This window comes from Suncus etruscus, chromosome 18 (assembly GCF_024139225.1).
Source record: "Suncus etruscus isolate mSunEtr1 chromosome 18, mSunEtr1.pri.cur, whole genome shotgun sequence".
NCBI lineage: Eukaryota > Metazoa > Chordata > Mammalia > Eulipotyphla > Soricidae > Suncus > Suncus etruscus.
The window spans coordinates 56,279,233-56,296,735 of NC_064865.1; the positions used below are offsets into that span (position 1 = coordinate 56,279,233).

The 17,503-nt window shown below is 41.6% G+C and overlaps 2 protein-coding genes and 7 non-coding genes across 9 annotated transcripts in view; 7 read left to right on the plus strand and 2 right to left on the minus strand.

The window, feature by feature from the left end:
* LOC125996117 (histone H2A type 1-B) overlaps nucleotides 1–17,503 on the minus strand; it is a 949,462-nt gene that overhangs the window by 338,031 nt on the left and 593,928 nt on the right. The window lies entirely within an intron of this gene.
* Nucleotides 1–17,503, plus strand: part of LOC125996127 (histone H2A type 1-C) — a 363,461-nt gene that overhangs the window by 260,282 nt on the left and 85,676 nt on the right. The gene's annotated exons all lie outside the window — the stretch shown is intronic.
* Nucleotides 445–518, plus strand: TRNAI-AAU (transfer RNA isoleucine (anticodon AAU)). The gene has a single exon. It is a non-coding gene; the product is annotated as a tRNA-Ile (tRNA).
* On the plus strand, nucleotides 2,034–2,105 carry TRNAP-AGG (transfer RNA proline (anticodon AGG)). The gene has a single exon. It is a non-coding gene; the product is annotated as a tRNA-Pro (tRNA).
* Nucleotides 3,003–3,075, plus strand: TRNAK-CUU (transfer RNA lysine (anticodon CUU)). The gene has a single exon. It is a non-coding gene; the product is annotated as a tRNA-Lys (tRNA).
* TRNAK-CUU (transfer RNA lysine (anticodon CUU)) lies at nucleotides 3,552–3,624 on the plus strand. Its single transcript has one exon. It is a non-coding gene; the product is annotated as a tRNA-Lys (tRNA).
* Nucleotides 12,198–12,286, plus strand: TRNAY-GUA (transfer RNA tyrosine (anticodon GUA)). Its single transcript is given in 2 exon segments — nucleotides 12,198–12,234; nucleotides 12,251–12,286. It is a non-coding gene; the product is annotated as a tRNA-Tyr (tRNA).
* Nucleotides 14,452–14,524, minus strand: TRNAA-AGC (transfer RNA alanine (anticodon AGC)). Its single transcript has one exon. It is a non-coding gene; the product is annotated as a tRNA-Ala (tRNA).
* On the plus strand, nucleotides 16,734–16,823 carry TRNAY-GUA (transfer RNA tyrosine (anticodon GUA)). The gene is given in 2 exon segments: nucleotides 16,734–16,770; nucleotides 16,788–16,823. It is a non-coding gene; the product is annotated as a tRNA-Tyr (tRNA).

Consider the following 17,503-nt stretch of genomic DNA (forward strand, 5'->3'; position numbering starts at 1 on the left):
CACAGGAGGAGACAGTATTCTTTTAGGGTATTTGATATTGGACAGAAAAAAAAAAATCAAGTGTCAAATGACCGAAGAGGAACAACCTGGAAAAATCAATCGCTCAGGAGCCAAGAATGAACCTTGGGCTTCTTAAAGCACCAACAGTCGAGACTAAGAACAAGTAGGAATTGAATTGTTAACATTTTCGGGGCTGCGTGGTGATGGGGGAGAAGAAAAACACACAATAAATATCAGAGGGAAGAAAGAGAAGGCTCTCTCTGGTTGGGGTGAGAGAATTCAGCTGTTTGGACACGATCTGAAGTGCAAGAAAAACTCAGTACTTTGGTATTCAAAATAGAAATAAAAATATGATTAATAAAAAAAAATTTTTTTAAAGATGTAGTATGGGCACAGCAAGACAGTTCTTTCTTGTAAAGACTTGCAAGAGGCCTGAGTGCAGGTGGCCGGTTAGCTCAGTTGGTTAGAGCGTGGTGCTAATAACGCCAAGGTCGCGGGTTCGATCCCCGTACGGGCCACGGGTACATCTTTTTTCCCCCCAGCCACTCCTGATATCAAAAGAGGAAAGACGTACTTTCAGACTCCAAGGCAGAATCTTACAATTTTGTTTAAAGAGAAGGACAGAGACAGACAGACACACAGACAGACAGAGAGAGAGAAACAGAGAGAGACAGAGAGACAGACAGAGACAGAGAGACAGACAGAGACAGAGAGAGACAGAGAGAGACAGAGAGACAGAGAGAGGCAAGAAGAAACTGCAAATCATTTATGAAGCGGGAAAATGATCACCATCCGTTTCCTTAGCAGCCAAGAGCAGGAAAAGAGTCTGCGGGGCCCCAGGGGAGAAGGCAGCGCTCGGACTGCTCAGTGGCTGATTGCCGGGCGACTGCGGGCTGATCGTCCCTCCCTTCCCTCCACGGGGAGAAAGCCTCTCTCGAGAGCAGCTTTGACTTCCCGGCTCCTTGCGTTTCTCAGGGACGAGATCCGGGCGCCAGACGCTGCCAGCCCCTCGCCCACCGACCGTGGGTCCCACTCAGCTCCGCGGGGTCAGCAGTTCCTTCCTTCCGGGCCATTTCGTGAAGCTGCATTTCTGAAACCGACCTTATTTCCCTCCCGACGATTTATTGCCCTCTGATCTTGTGCCCACGACGTCGTTGGATTCTAAAACTTCCTTCCTTCGTAGCTTTATCTGCTGGGAAACTAGTGAAGTTGCTCTTATCTCTGCGCTCCCCCTGGGCGCTGGGCCACCCTGGCGCTGACCAGCCAGGCACTGAGCTCGTCCGGGCGTTCTGCGCGCTGGAGATTGGAGAAAAGTTCCCATCTCAGCCAAGTGCCGGTTAGTCCTCCTGCAGACGGTGGCCCAGCGACCTCCAGCCTTGTGCCTAGAAGCACTTGGGGCTGCGGGGAAACCCGACCAAGTTCTGAGAGCCAGGATGGTCTGCTGTTTTGAAAAGGGGAATGGAGACAAAACGCAGCTGGAGCTCACTTCTCCGTGGGCCCGGAGCTTACAGAAACGTGGGACAGCTGGGCGATTGCCGAGGGTGGAGGAAATGGGCGAGATGGGTGAAGATCCCGACCTTCCTTACGTTGTTTGCACACCATCAATTCTGGGGATGTTGACCATCCTGACTGTATTTGGAAGCGACTGCGACAAGATCGCAAAAGTTTTCATCCAAGAAGAAACTCGTAACTCTGGGACCCAGGTGGCAGGACTTACCTAAATCTATTGAGATAATCATTTGCAATACAGTACAGACCCCCGTTGTCAGATCCGCCTGGTGGTCCTTAAGCTAGTATGTTGCAGGTCAATTACAACCGACAACCTAGGGAAGGATTAACAGAAGTCAACAGTTCAACAAGGTCTCACTGCGAAATAAAAAGGAAAGAAAAAAGCTTTGAGAAACTGAAGACAATACTAGGAAGAAAAAAAAAACTGGTTTAAAGGGGAAAAGCAAAAGGAAAAACAGAACTGTTAGAAGTGCCAGAAATTTCCTGAATGTTAATATGATGTACAAAGAACCTACTAGGCATCTGGCTCGTTGGTCTAGGGGTATGATTCTCGCTTAGGGTGCGAGAGGTCCCGGGTTCAAATCCCGGACGAGCCCTGTTTTTATTTCCCTCAAGTCTCTTCCATCTCAGTTAAAAAATTTTTTTTCTTTCAAAATTAAAATGTTTCAGTGAAGAGAAAATAGTAATTATTTTTTAAAAACCTCACTAAAATTGCATACCACCTCTGAAGTACAAATATGTACTCAGTCCCAATATATAATGACAACTCAGATAAAAAAGAAAAGACAAGTGCTTTTCAATTTTGACTTAAAAAAAATTACCCATCCACTCTAAGACGATCCAAGCAAAGAAGTACAAGTTCCGACCTCACCGTTTTAACCATATGGAAAGGGCCCAGGACGGTCACTTTTCAACCCTATCTAATTTATCCTCCGAGACTGTGCTTTTGAGCCACGTTGGAAGCTTTGGGATCCAGAGTTGGGATCTGTCTTAATTTTTTTTTTTTTTGGTGGAATTTGAATTTGTCTTTATTGGGGGTTCAGGGTGTCACCCAAGTGTCCTTTTAGTCTTCCTCAGATTGTTTTTGTGAATTTTTTCTTTTTCTTGACACTGCTCTGACTGCTGCAGCCAGTTTCTTCAGGGCTGCTGAGTGGCTCCTGCTTAAGGGAGACTTTCCACTTCTTTTTCTTGGAAACCTTGTTTTCAGCTACTTCCTTTACTTCTTGGGAAGACTTACAGTGGCAGTGGTCTCTTCAACGATCTGTCTTAATTTAATTCCAGCTCTTGGATTCTGGAAACTCTGGTTTTGGTGAAAATGAGTAAAAGAGCGAAGATGTGAAAGTGTTGAATGCCTGCTAAGGCATTCTTCTTTGGCTTCACCGGCACCTTTCCTAGGAAAGGTCACAAGCTGAAACTCGAGATACATTCATTACCTGGCGCTTCAAGAACTTCTGTGTCCTCATCAATACAACAGGGAGATTGGCCAGCCAGTTGCCCGGCTAGCTCAGTCGGTAGAGCATGAGACTCTTAATCTCAGGGTCGTGGGTTCGAGCCCCACGTTGGGCGTTTCTCTTTTTCCTTAGCCTTCCTTACAGCACAAACTGAAACTCCAGATCCTACTCTAACAGAGAATGAATCAGGTCTTGGACAACCTTGTATGCCTGGAGCCCAGAGTCTGTCTTACGCCAGAGAGCTTCAGGGATAAGGTCTCTTTGTAGTTAGGACAAGGCTTTTTTCCCCCCCATTTTACCATTTTTCCCATTTAAAAAAAAAAAAAGACTAAACTTTCTGCTGGTTCTTCAATGAATTCATTTTGAGTCAATAGTTTTCAAAAATATTCTTTCCTTTCTGTTCCATCTCTTTTGTCTCTCAATTTTCTATTTTTTAAAAAAGGTGTTGCTTTGGGTCGTCCTAAAAATGTATTTGTATCAGTTATATCAATTATGTAATACTTTTTCTTTAAATAAAAAAAACGTTCTACTCTAGTTGACGTGCCACGAACTTGTTTCCTCATAATGCAACAGGGTCAGAGGGCTCATAGCGCCCGGCTAGCTCAGTCGGTAGAGCATGAGACTCTTAATCTCAGGGTCGTGGGTTCGAGCCCCACGTTGGGCGGTTCAGTTTTTCCTTGATTTTCCTACCTTGGCAACTTGAGAAATACACTCATTCTCCAAAAACAACGTACAGCCCAAGCCTGGAATTAACCAAAGCTGGGGAGGACTCAAGGTGAGGCTCTGGAACTAAATTCACCCGTTTACTCACTCTGGCCGAGCTTGACCTCTTCGCCTGGGGCGGAGATGCATTTCTTATTCCAATAGATTTTTGTTTTAAACCGGGAGATGCAAATACAAGCAGAGGTTTTGCATGTTGAGTCTCCTCGGATGATTCTGAAGTACAATCTCCACCCAAAAGGTTTACAGTACGAGGAAGGGGGACTCAGAAATGTTGGAGTAGGCAAAGCAGAAGGTGAGAAAATGACCCGAAGGAAAAGTTTTGGTGAGCAGAAATTCTAAGTAGTTCCTCCTGGAGACAAGGGTTGGGTCCACTTTCGGACCCGAGCCAGAGTCACCATGGAATGATGAGACAACTTTTCTACTGCACCCAGACACTAACCCCAATTCTTCTGTAAAGCTTGGACGTATGTTAGCTCACCCAGAAGCTTTCACCTAATGTTGTTTTTCTAGGTATGAGGGAAACTACAAAAGGATGAGACAGAGGATGACTGCCAACAGTCCTAACTTTATGTGCTACTGTCAGTTTCTGATTTAGAAATCCCTTGCACTGCACAGAACAGAGAAGTCTATCCTGACACATGGGATCTAGCTCATCTTGTTGAGTGCTGACATATTTTAAGAATGGAATTTCAGGGGCCGGGCGGTGGCGCTGGAGGTAAGGTGCCTGCCTTTCCTGCGCTAGCCTAGGACGGACCGCGGTTCGATCCCCCGGCGTCCCATATGGTCCCCCAAGAAGCCAGGAGCAACTTCTGAGCGCATAGCCAGGAGTAACCCCTGAGCGTCACAGGGTGTGGCCCAAAAACCAAAAAAAAAAAAAAAAAAAAAAAAAAAGAATGGAATTTCAGAACCAAATGTGTTTCTGGGGCAACACATCCAAGGGCAAGGATAATTTTTGAGCTTGGTGCTGAGTACACGTTCACCTCACTCCGTTATGTTAGAATTTCAACTGTAAGGGAACTTTGGCTTAAGGAGGTTAAAATGGGGGGCACTGGAGCGGTAGACAGCAGGCAATGCTCCATTCTTGGCACTCCATTAAGTTCCTGAGTACAGAACTAGAAGCCCTGAGCAACACTGGGATGTAGCTCAGAAAAAACCCAAAACAAATAAAAAAAAACTCTTCCCACCTAGGAGGCTTTCTTGAATCCCACTTAAACCGCACAATTCCATGCACTTGGCTTTACTTACTGTGTTGTTTTAAGGATTCACTGGTCTTAAGAGTCTGTTTTTTTGAATTTCTGAATTTTCCTCTCTCATCTCCCCCAAGCAGGGTTGCCAAGGAGAATCTCTTTCAAAGGCCCTCGGTTGAGCTGGAGACCAAAGCAAGCCCCTATGAGTTGTCTTGTCTTTCTCACCATCGCAGGCCCCTTCCCGTTTTGTGCAAAGGGGACTGTTGTCTTAATATAAATCAATGAGTCCTATTGTTGGTAGGGGGATGATGAGGCCTTTGTGGGCTCCATCCGGCTCCCGAAGCCCCTACGGTTTGAAGGTTGCAGGATGAGGGCAGAGAGATTCACAAAGTAGTCAGATGAAGTTTCAGGAGTCAGCCAGCTTTATTTCACAGTCCCTACCGCCAAGCACACCTCCTCACATGACCTCTATTCTGAGCCTTTTCCTAGCAGCTACTTCTCTACTCCTTCTGGCTCTCTCGGCCTGTCTCCTCTTCAGCTGTTTTTTTTTTTTTTAACTCCTTTTGGTGATGCTACTGCTGCTGAATCTGTTGCCAAATTGTTGATACTGAATCTCGCTGTTGATTCTCACTTCTGCCATTCGCCTCTCTCACACTTCTCTAACTCCTTTTTTTTTTTTTAAATGATAAAACGCTAAATGGCCGGATCTAGTCATGACTTCTTTATAGTGTTTTAAAATTTTGGGTTTGCGGGTCCCCAGTAATATTCAAGTATTACTTCTGGCTCTTGATTGAGGTGGTCACTCCCTGTGCACCACTGGGGGTGCCCAGGAGTCAAAAACCCAGAGCTCCAACATACAATAATATGTAGTGGAGTACAAAGTCCATGGAGCTATACCTCCAAACCAGGTGTTGCTTTTGTCTATATCTTTGACTACAAGGCATGTCTTTGATAAGGGATTCTAATAAAATAAAGTCCTGTTAAATATTCTCCGGTTGATCTTGTCCCTTGCCTTTCAGCAAATCTAGAGTCACTCTCTAATGTCTAAATATTTCCAGTAATAAAGTAAGATAACATGTTTAGTAGATGAGTAGATAAAGATTAGGAAATATCTTTCTTCTCCCCTTTCCCCCCATTCCCTGCCCATTCCAGGTGTGGGCAATTCTGATCATTCAGATGGGATAAATTGTTGGGGAAGGGGATACCCATAGGGTCAAAGGTCGCTTAGCTCGTTTACCTGTCCAAAGTGGGCTCTGAGGCTCCAAAGTGGCCTTCTTCCCAGGGACAGTCATTACCTGTCTACACCATGTTCCAAGGTCTATATATTTAGGATCAGCTCATATTTTTTCCAGCAACCTGCACGCACCTTCAGCGCGCATGCGCACTCGGTCTCCACTCACGGCTGCAGCACCAGCTCCACCAAAAGGGGCTTCGGCCTCCGAGGGTGTCGCAGCCCCTCACGACGGCAGGCGGTTCCTCGGACTAGAAAATAAGCGAAGAGTCTACCTCAGACCTCGCATCTCTAAAAAATAGGACATGGCACTTTCCTGACGAGAAAGGAGCACTCCCTCGGTAACGAGCTTTATGACCCCGAGGAGAACTTCCGCCGTTGCCCCGGCAACGGCGTCCCTGACGACGGCCCCTCTTAGTCTCGCGAGACCGGCTGGAATCTCGCGCATGCGCGCACACACAGCGCGCGCACCGTCCACTTCCGGGTGGCTGAGCTTAAAGGGGCTGTTGGGAAACCCAACTACAATCATGCTTGTAATCATGGTGCTTAAATGATGAATTTATATTAAAAAAAAAAAGGGGCTAAAAAAAAAAAAAAAAAAAAAGGGGCTGTGGGGGGAGAGCGGCAAAATAAATAAATAATGGCAAAATAAATAAATAATTTTAAATAAATGATTTAATTAATAACAATAATTGAAATTAATTATTTAATTTAAAATAATACTTTAATTTACTTAATAATTTTAAAATAAATAGATATACACATGTATACTTAAAAAATTAAATCAGGATCTAGAGAAATAGTGCAACACATAGGCTTTCTTTGTTTTTTTTTTTTTTTTTTTTTTTTTTTTTGCTTTTTTTTTTTTGCTTTTATTAATTATGACAACAAAGATGCAAAGAGAGAGGACAGGGTAAAGTTACAGTGGAAGCCCAATCACCCATAAGCAGAATTCTCGGTAGTCCCATCGATGATATCCCAGCCTTGATCTTTCAACCAAAGAAAATTAAGAAAAACAAAACTGAACCCATGTACAATACAATTAATTTGTCCCTCAAATCCCCAGTTGTATTACATACTATTTCTTAGCAGCACACAATATAATCCAAAGAGATTAGACTTATGTAACTCCTTAAACATTGAGGGCAAAGTACATTTATCTTGTTCCATGCACATGCTTACTAGTTTAAGTTAACCTCAAAAGTTTTAGTGGGTTGTTTTTCTTAAGGATTGGAGTCAAGGGAAAGTAGTAATAAATGGTGTTAGAGTGGCATTTGTTTGCATAGGCCCACCAAAATATAAGAGACATGAAAAGAAAAATTATGGTCTAAATACAAGGAGACCCTATCCCTGAAGTTTCCTGGCACAGGACTGACTCTAGGCTCCAGGCAAACTAGTTTGTCCAATTCAAGTCATCGTCTGTAGTGGCAATACACCTTCATTCCTCACATAGTCTCTGTTGTTGGTATCATGCTTCTGTATTAAAGGTCCTGGAGTCTGCATATCCCATATTGCAGTCAGGATGGTGCAGAGCATCCTCTCGTTTCATCTCACACTTAAGGGGCACTAGAGAGAACCATGTCCTGTAGAGCAGGTCATTGTTGTTGTCAAGTCTTCTCAGTGTAATCGGAAGTCTCTTTTTAGGAGGTCGATGTCAGACCCTTGGTAGTGTCTTTCCTGGTAGAGGACTGCTTCCAGCTGTTGCTATAAAAGACCTTGGATGTTTTGTAGATAGCTTGCCTGGTTCTGGCGTGAATGGAGGATGCCCATTCCTCTGAGGCCTGTGCCAGGTCATTCTATCAATGTTCAGGGTGTAAGGTACATTGTACTGAGATTTATTAGATAAGAACTTATCTGTAGGTATAGTGTTTTCCTATTTTAATGTGTCTATGCAAAGAAGGATCAATGCCATGAAGCGTTATTGGTGCATCTGGAGGCCATAGGAACAAGACCAGCAATTTCCATGACATAGTTCAATCATAGGCATCAAACTGAGGGACAGTTCCACCAACAATCCTTATTGAACAGCTTACAAAAAAAAGACAAGATGAAAGTGGATAGAAACATCATGGTAGAAGAATATAGAGAGAGTTACACCATTAAAGAAAATATACATGAAATATTCAAAAGATATATGTGTTTAATTTATGTCCTTCTAAATAGTTCTGGGATTGTTAGATCCACTTTATGTCTTTGGTCTGAGATTAAAACTGTGTATTATAGAACTTAAGAGGGGTAAATCGGGGGTAGTGATGGTTGGGAGGAGTATACATTCGCGCGGGGGCGCTAGCCCGGTTTGCATCATGTGGACTAGTATGAAATTGCCAGTGACAGCATGAGTATAACTGACAAACTATCTGCCACCCCACAGATCAAACACCACCCCCCAAGCCAATCTCACAAGCTCAAGCGCAACCCTAGGCCAATCTCCGCAGCTGGCCTGGGGGTGGGGAAAACCACATAGGCTTTCTTTGTCTTGCATGCAACCCCAACTGGCCCTCACAAACCTTTGAGTCATGCCAGGAGTGATCCTTGAATGCAGAATCAGGAGTAAATCCTGAGCACCACGCAGGCATATTAAATATTAATATTTAAATATTAAATTAAAACATAAATTAAATCGATCAAATTATTTAAAAAATGCTTTCTGAGTTCAGATAATTAGGTTAACAAAAACAATTGGGACTCTTTTTGTCCTGCAGGAAGCAGTAACTGTTGCAGATTTCTGTACCTTTATATACATAATATATTGCAATATATATGTATATGCAATGGAATACTATGCAACTCTAACAAACAGCAGAACCATGCCCTTTTTAGCAAACTGGGTGGAACTAGAGGATAATTATACCATTATATACATAAAATATTGCTATGTATATATATATATATATATATATATATATATATATACACAATGGAATACTATGCAATTCTAACAAAGAGCAGAACCATGTCCTTTTTTTTAGCAAACTAGATGAAACTAGAGGATAATTATGCGAGTGAAGTCAGCCAGAAGGAAAGGGATAGACACAGAATGTTCACCCTTGTCTGTAGGGTTAAAGATACATAGCATGGTAGCAGCAAAGGGTCAAAGGCAACTTAATGGGAGAAATGAGCCACACAATTGAATTGGGGGTCAGGGAAGGGTGTTGAGGCCTTTGGGGGAGTAAGGTGTATACACTGGTGATGGGTGTAATGTTGGAGTCATGTATAAGAAATCATTATTAGTATTGAAAAACAAAGAATCTCAATAAAAAAAATGGAGGGGTTTGAGAAAATGAGTTGAGAAAACTCAGAGCTTTAGGGAAATAAAAAATGATTAGGGGAAATAAATATAGAAAAGAGACTATGCATGATTGGAAATGAAAGTGTTACTTAAAAAAGAAACCCATGTACATAAACTCCACAGAATAAATAAACACAATACTGACTGCTGGGCTTTTTCAGCCATTACATTAAAAATAAAAATATTTTAAAACTTGGTATATACCTATCCCATCCCCAAAAAGGACTGCTTATCTTTTCAGTATCATCCTAGACCTAAAAAGAGAATTTTCTAGCAAGTTTGTCCAAGAATTATTTTCATTCTCAGGGGAATGGCTTCCTGGTCTCAGCACTGTTGAAATTTTGGACTGTGAAGATTATTGTGGGGGATTTCCTGTGCATTCTAGAACTTTTAATGGCCTTTTTGAGCATATACAAGTAGACTTCAATTGTGACAAAGATATCCCCGATTGGCTGGTGCCCCCTGCGGGTAGAATAGAGAATCTCTGTTTTGATTTACTATTTATTCATTTTATGGTATTTTCAGCTCGAAGAGTAAAAGCTATTTCGTAGAGAACTGATACTGGCACAAATTTTTTTTTTTTTATAAATGGGTAACTATTTTCTTAGTTATAGAAAAGTAAATCATACTACTCAAGAATGCATTTTTTTCTTATCTTAGATCTCAAGGCTAACTTTTCTCCATGACCATACATATTTTATTTGAGCTGACCTTATCATTCTGCTACTCCTCTAATTAATGAAATAAAAAATTTCAAAACTATTTTACATTTTTGTAAAAGCCATGCATGGAAATTTTTGAAAAATGTGCTTTGATGAACAAAAATGGATAACAGTAAGTATCTTACAAAAGGAAAAGTTTTTCAAAGATTGGGATAGGGGAGACCAAATTTTATATTCAGTTGTTTCAAGATCAGTGTTTTAGGAGGAAATTAGAAACTAAAAAGAAAAATTAGAAACTGCTTTAAAAAAGTTCTGGAAAAGGAATTTCTTTGTGCCACAGAGTTACTGGGGAAGGCAAGTCTCACAGTTAACCTGTACAAAGCATCATATGTCCTGTGTCTTCTGTATGAGGTGGAATCATATTTCATAGAATGGACCCTAGAAGTCATTTCCTGATGTCAGACCCCATTTCCAGTGGATACATGTTGACTAAGGAGAAAGAAATTGTAAGCTTCTTCCAGTCAGAAAACTAGACTACAGTTGTCTGCTTTGCAAAATCAACTAGTATTTGACCACTACTTTCTACCTGTCTGAATTATAGTTAATATGTAATTAATACAATTAATGTAAATATATAATTTAATTATAATTACTCAAAATTTTAATTGTAGTTTAGGTAACATGGTTACAATAGTGTTCACACTTAGAGTTTTGATATACAAAAACACTGACAAAGACACTGCCGTTTTACTATTTCCAAAGTGCCCCAAACTCAGATATTCTAAAGAATCACTTTTAATATAAACATTCAACTTTAATTCCAATTTTAATAGAATATAAAATTTTATATACGGTAGCTTATAAAACAATAATGCGATTTTATGTCACTTAATCTAAATATTTTTCACTTCTCATCAAGAGGTTTTTGCTGAGTGTGGTATTTGGTTTCTCTACAAGGGCCAATGTCAGTGGAAGAGCATTTTAGTGAAAACTTGCTAAAAATTTACCCTTAGGCTGGCTTTCCTCCATTTTCTCCTCCCCTTAATGTTCATTCTCCGGTTCTTACTGCCAATAGAAAGTCTTGCAAATCTTATCCATAAGTGGAGTAAAAACGGATCATTTAAACTCACTCCTCACAGTCAAAAAAGCAAACAAAACTAAACCCTCATTTCTAGATCCTTGTTTGTTCTTAGGCCACCTTTAAATGTACCTGTGTATTCACAGATTTCTTTTCTTTTTTCATAAATTTCTTTTATTTTTTCCATAGATTTATTTTATTTTATTTTTTCATAGATTTCTTTCTTCAGATTTCTTTTCTTTTTTCATAGGTTTTTCTTTTATTTTTTATAGACTTATTTTTTTTAATTTTTTCCATTGATTTCTTTTTTCCTTTTCCCCATAGATTTCTCTTCCTTTTCTTTTTTTTTGTAGATTTGTATTTTCCTTTTTTAATAGAGTTCTTTTCTTTTCTTTTTTTCATAGATTTCTTTTTCTTTTTTTCATAGGATTTTCTTTTCCTTTTTTATAGATTTCTTTTCTTTTCCTTTTTTCCCAGATTTGTTTTTCTTTTCTTTTTTCATAGATTTTTCTTTTCCTTTTTTTAATAAATTTTTTCTTTTTCTTTTTCATAGATTTCTTTTTCTTTTCGTTTTTCATAGATTTTTTCTTTTCTTTTCCTTTTTTCATAGATTTCTTTTCTTTTTCCATAGATTTTTTCTTTTTCTTTTTTATATATTTCTTTTCTTTTCCTTTTTCTTAGATTTCTTTTTCTTTTCTTTTTTCATAGATTTTTATTTTCCTTTTTTTATAGATTTCTTTTCCCTTTTTTCATAGATTTCTTTTTCTTTTCTTTTTTCATAGATTTTTCTTTTCCTTTTTATTTTTTTTTTATAGATTTCTTTTCCTTTTCCCCATAGATTTCTTTTTCTTTTCCTTTTTTTCATAGATTTATTTTCTAAAGAGTGACTGCTCCCGTTTTCTCCTTAGTCTGGGACAGAAGGGCTTTGGGTGTATTCAAAGGAGAACGTTGCGGCCCAGCAGCAGCTGGACCAACGGGCACCCGAAGCAGCAGGGCCCACCCACTCCAGGCCCACGCCCGGCCGGCGCAGAGAAGGCATGGCGGGCAGGAGGCCGGCTGGTGTGATTCCTTCGATAGCTCAGTTGGTAGAGCGGAGGACTGTAGCGGGCGTCCCACGGGCATCCTTAGGTCGCTGGTTCGAATCCGGCTCGAAGGAGTTTCAACTTTTGCCTCTTTATCCCCACGTTCCCTGGGCCCCGAGTCTCATTTCTGCATCAACCTCTGTTCCCACGGACATGCACGACCCCAGATTTTTAGGCCCAGGCCCCGCCGACCCCGAGATACGAAACTTTGTGGGGGAGGAACCTGCTGGGAGGAAAGAGGCTGCTAAGTCAATCAATAGTGGGGTACGGGCGGCCCCTTGTGGCTAGAAATTAAGATCCTGAATCACTGGGAAAGTTTTATAAGGTTTCTTTTTGGTTTTCTTTTAGTGAGTTCTTTTTGTTTTGTTTTGCTTTATTTTTTGTTATTTCTTTATTTATTAATTTTAGTTGTTTTTGATTGGCTGCTATACAGAGGCCTCGGGAGATGTTGGGGTTTGATTACCTCTCGGCTTCACTGAGTGATGCTTATTTATTATTTTTATTTATTTTATTCATTTATTTATTATTTTTATTCTCAGTCTGGCCTGGAAATGTTGAGGTGATCAGAATTCCTCAGAGAAAGGAAGACCAGTGAGAAACCCATTTTAAAGTCGGGGCTCTGATGTTGGTAGCTTGCAAAATTCCAAGGTTCTTTATAATGTATTGTAAGATTTGTCAGCCGTTGCTAAAAAAATAACCACAGTGTGAGGAGAAAAAAAAAATGTATGGATTTGCCCACCCACACTGGGATTAGCTTAAATGATAGAAATCTCTTTTTTAACAATAACATTTATTAATTCTGTGCCAACTCAATTCTGTGAGTATGTATTTCCATTTCTTTCATGTCTAAGAGATGTGAACCCTAATGGAAGAGATCCCAGCCTCAAAGATAATAGGTTAACGAAAAGAAAAATTGTCTGAAAATTTTGTGCATGAGAATTTCTCGTATCTTTCTTGCTAAATGTCATGACTTTTTATCCTTAAGTAACTTGTAAGCTTTGGCCTGTATTAGAGTTAACTGGAGTGCAAATAATGAAAAGAAACCATCTATTCTTGTTTGTCTCGGATAGATAGAACAGTTTATCGAGATAATTCTGGACTACATTTCTTGCCATAAATTTAGATTCAGATAAGGCACTCCACGCTGAAACCCCTCAAATTGAGACCAAATTATACCACATGCCAGGGTTGTAGTAGCATAAGAAGCAACACCTCAACAAACACAGCCAGAAAACTACAGGAGTGACACTGGATGTCAAAAAAAAAACAAAAAACAAAACAAAACAAAAAAACTAAAGTCTGACCTATGATGAGCTGAACTATGCCAGGGATCAAATGCAGAACCTTGTATATTCTATGCATGTTTTTTTTTTTTTAACACTTAAGCCCTGACTTGCTAAAGAAAGTCTTACCATGGACTGTATAAGTAAGTGAATTTTTATAGCCATTGCATACTAGATAGAAAACAGTCATACAGAAAACTGAATTAAAATAAAATTTAAATATACTATTGAGACAGTAAATCCATAATAGAATATGTATTTTAAGATTCAAATAATTGTAAGAAACTTGAGCTTTAAAAAAATTGTACAATATAAATATTTCTGTCTCATACTGCCTCTTAAAGTTCTATGTCAGTTTTGGGCTGATGGGTTGCAGGAACTTGGTACATCAAAACCATAAATGATATTATTATTGTAATCATGTCACATAGTCTGTAATAAAAAAATACTAAAGTCTGGAGGAGAGGTAGTGGCAGATCAGGAGGCAGGAGGGAGACAGGAGACACTGATGAAGGGAAGTGGACACTGGTGGAAGGGATTGGTGTGCAGGTGCAACTAAAAAATAAATAAATTTGTAACTCTGCAATTCAAGTTTTTAAAAATCGAAAAAAATTCACTTAAAAACGACCAGTTAAGAACAACGCATTTAAGAAATAACAACCATTTATTTGTTCTTATTGTAAGCACTTAAGGCAACTGGACATGGGGGGAAAATAACTGGGATGGGGAGGTGCTGGATGAATGTAGATGGATGAATGCTTAAAGTACTGAAGCATATGCTTGCCAACTTTCCTGCAAAAGGTGGGTGAAATACCCCTAGAACTCAACTGTACCCGACCTGTGATGATGAAGGAAGGCCATGGCACCGGGGTGATGGTGGGAAGGAACCCCAACTTGGGAAAGGGATGCAAGCTGGAAAAGCTTGAACAAGGCCCCAGGCTAGACGCAAAAGTGAGTGGAGAATGCGGGCATCGATCCCGCTACCTCTCGCATGCTAAGCGAGCGCTCTACCATTTGAGCTAATTCCCCGGCCTGTGCGGCGCGGTGCCTCCCGGCCGCACTTGAATGTGGCCGCGCACTCGCTCCCGCTCCCGGGGCGGCGGCTCTGCCCACTCGCGCCTCTCACTGCACCCTGCAGATCTGACGGCCCAGCGTCATGCCACGCCTCGGCGCCCACTTTCTGTCCCTGGGGACCGAATCGGCTAGGAAGCTCCCAGGGGCTCCCAAGACGCCTGTGCTTGTCCCTTTTCTTTCTCCCTCCCTCCTCCACCTTTGCCCTTTCCTCCTTCCTTCCTCTTTTCTCTCTTTCCTTCCTCCTTCTTCCCTTTCTCCCTTCCGAGTCTTTCCTTTCCCTCTTCCCTGATACCTTCCTTTCTCCTTCCATTTTATTCCTCCTTCCTTCCTTCCTTCCTTCCTTCCTTCCTTCCTTCCTTCCTTCCTCCCTCCCTCCCTCCCTCCCTTCCTCCCTCCCTCCCTTCCTTCCTTCCTTTACTTCTTTCTTTCTTTTTTCTTTTCTTTTTTTCTTTCTTTCTTTCTTTCTTTCTCTTTCTTCTTTTTTCTTTCTTTCTTTCTTTCTTTCTTTCTTTTCTTTCTTTCTTTTCTTTTCTTTCTTCTTTTCTTCTCTTCTTCTTTCTTCTTCTTTCCTCCCTCCCTTTCCCTCTCCCTCCCCCCTCCCTCTCTCCCTCCCTCCCTCCTTCCCTTCCTTCCTCCCTTCCTCCCTCCCTCCCTTCCTCCCTTCCTCCCTCCCTCCCTCCCTCCTTCCTTCCCTCCCTCCCTCCCTCCCTCCCTCCCTCCCTCCCTCCCTCCCTCCCTCCCTCCCTCCCTCCCTTCCTTCCTTCCTTCCTTCCTTCCTTCCTTCCTTCCTTCCTTCCTTCCTTCCTTCCTTCCTTCCTTCCTTCCTTCCTTCCTTCCTTCCTTCCTTCCTTCCTTCCTTCCTCCTCCCCTTTCCAAACCAAAACAAAAGAAAACACAAAGCCCGTGCTACTAAACCCTGAGGGGTGTTTGCAGCCTGAGTCCCGGAGCTCCGGGAAGGGTCCGATTTGCCAGAGAGGGGGGGTTTGGGCCTCTCCCGCGGCACCTGCCACCTCCGGGCCCGAGACTCGCCACCAGTGGATTCTGGCCCCGAACTCAAGGCCCGCTCTGCCAAGTGGCCCAGGGGTCCGACGGGCCAGTCGCTCAGTCTCCGCGCGGGCGAGTCGCCCGGTTTCCGGCTCGATTAGGTGGATTTCGACTGGGCCTGCAGGACTCGAAAGGGCTCAGGACCGTTCTTGGCCCGGGAAGAGCTGAGACACCTCCCCTAAAACAGAGAGGCGCGCCTTGCAACCCGCCGCTGCAGTGAAATCTATTTTCATCATTTTTGTGACAATATTTTCTAGGAATGAACCCGGGGAAAGATGATTAAAATAGAAATGGGGAAATAAGAAAGGAAAGGAAAGGAAAGGAAAGGAAAGGAAAGGAAAGGAAAGGAAAGGGAAAAAGAGATAAAGATGGCATAAAAGATGGAAAGAAGACAAAGAAAGAAGGAAGGAAGGAAGGAAGGAGGGATGGAGGAAGGGAGGGAGGAGGAAGGAAGGAAAAAGAAAAGAAAGAACATATGAGGCATAGCGGGGAGTTTGGGTTTCCACTGGTATTCAGATTTTCAACTTGGACAGAGATAGACCCTTCTTTTTTCTGCCTTGTGAAAGGACATGGAACTCTAAAAATATTTGTGAATGTATAAAGTAACGTTTTACAGGTATGGATTATGCAATAGAATAAAGACACCATTCACCCACAAAGAAAATGCACTCACGCAAAACCCACTTCACACGTTCCTTTATTCGTTATGATTTCCATCAGACTGTTTGAAAAGAGAATTGCAAATCTAACTAAATGCTTTGGATAGTTTTGTTCCCAACTCTGAGATCCTCAATGCATAGAGCAAATTTAGCAATTTCTGAAGGAAAGGGGAGTTAATCAGACAGAACCACAAAGCACAAATTCACTCTAGTTCAATTGTACCTGAGGGGAGAAGGTTGTTTGAGATATGCAAAACTACCTTCATATCAAAAGTGGACAATATAATTATAAATTTCATACATTCACACACAAACCCTTAAAACTGACTTCTGAGATAATGTGGATAACATTCTAAGAACTTTGTTTAAAGTGGAATGTATAACACATTTAGGAAAATGAAGGGTTTTCTCATTTAGAGGTTCTCTAATAAATTACTCCCAGAGGCCTCACCCTAGGGGTTCCTTCGATAGCTCAGTTGGTAGAGCGGAGGACTGTAGGTGTATAACCCCTGGCCATCCTTAGGTCGCTGGTTCGAATCCGGCTCGAAGGACAAAGGTTTTTTTGTGTAGAAAAGATAAAAACACCATGGTATGAAATACCTAAATTAGTTTAGCTTATAATTGTAAGATAAAAATACACATATTTTTTTAGCAAACGACTCTGTTGGCATTTCAGTTCAAAATAACCCCCAAGAAATCCGGTAGATTAGACTCACTTTTCATCTGTGAAATTCAACATTTCAACCTCCTTTCCCTCAATTCCCACTGCCTATTCTCTCCAGTGAGTTCAGGTTTCTTCATCCCATCCTTAAAAGAAAAACCCTTGACTTCTAACCCTGCCAAGGCAGCTTCCCTCCACCAATCCACACTGAGTTGGAGGTGTGGCTCCTGTGGCCTGCGTCTACACCCGGGCCCCAAATGGGAGGGCTCGTTCGCAAAGGAGGTCCAGCCCAGGTTTCTATTGGGCCATCTGGGGGAGATGGTGGTGTCCTGGCGCAGCTTTTAAAATCATTTCATTCATTCCTGGGATCTGCAATTGCTGCATATGGGCAGCCACAGCAGTTACTGCAAGTGTCGCAACAAGCTCTTCCACCATCAGTGTTCCAGATGCTCCTGACTGAGCTTCCGACAATTAGTCGGAGACCTGTTAGTGCTCAGAGCTTGGCTGAAGATAATGTGGCTTGAGAAACAAATGTCAACTTCATAATGATCTCAATTAAAATCATTTAAA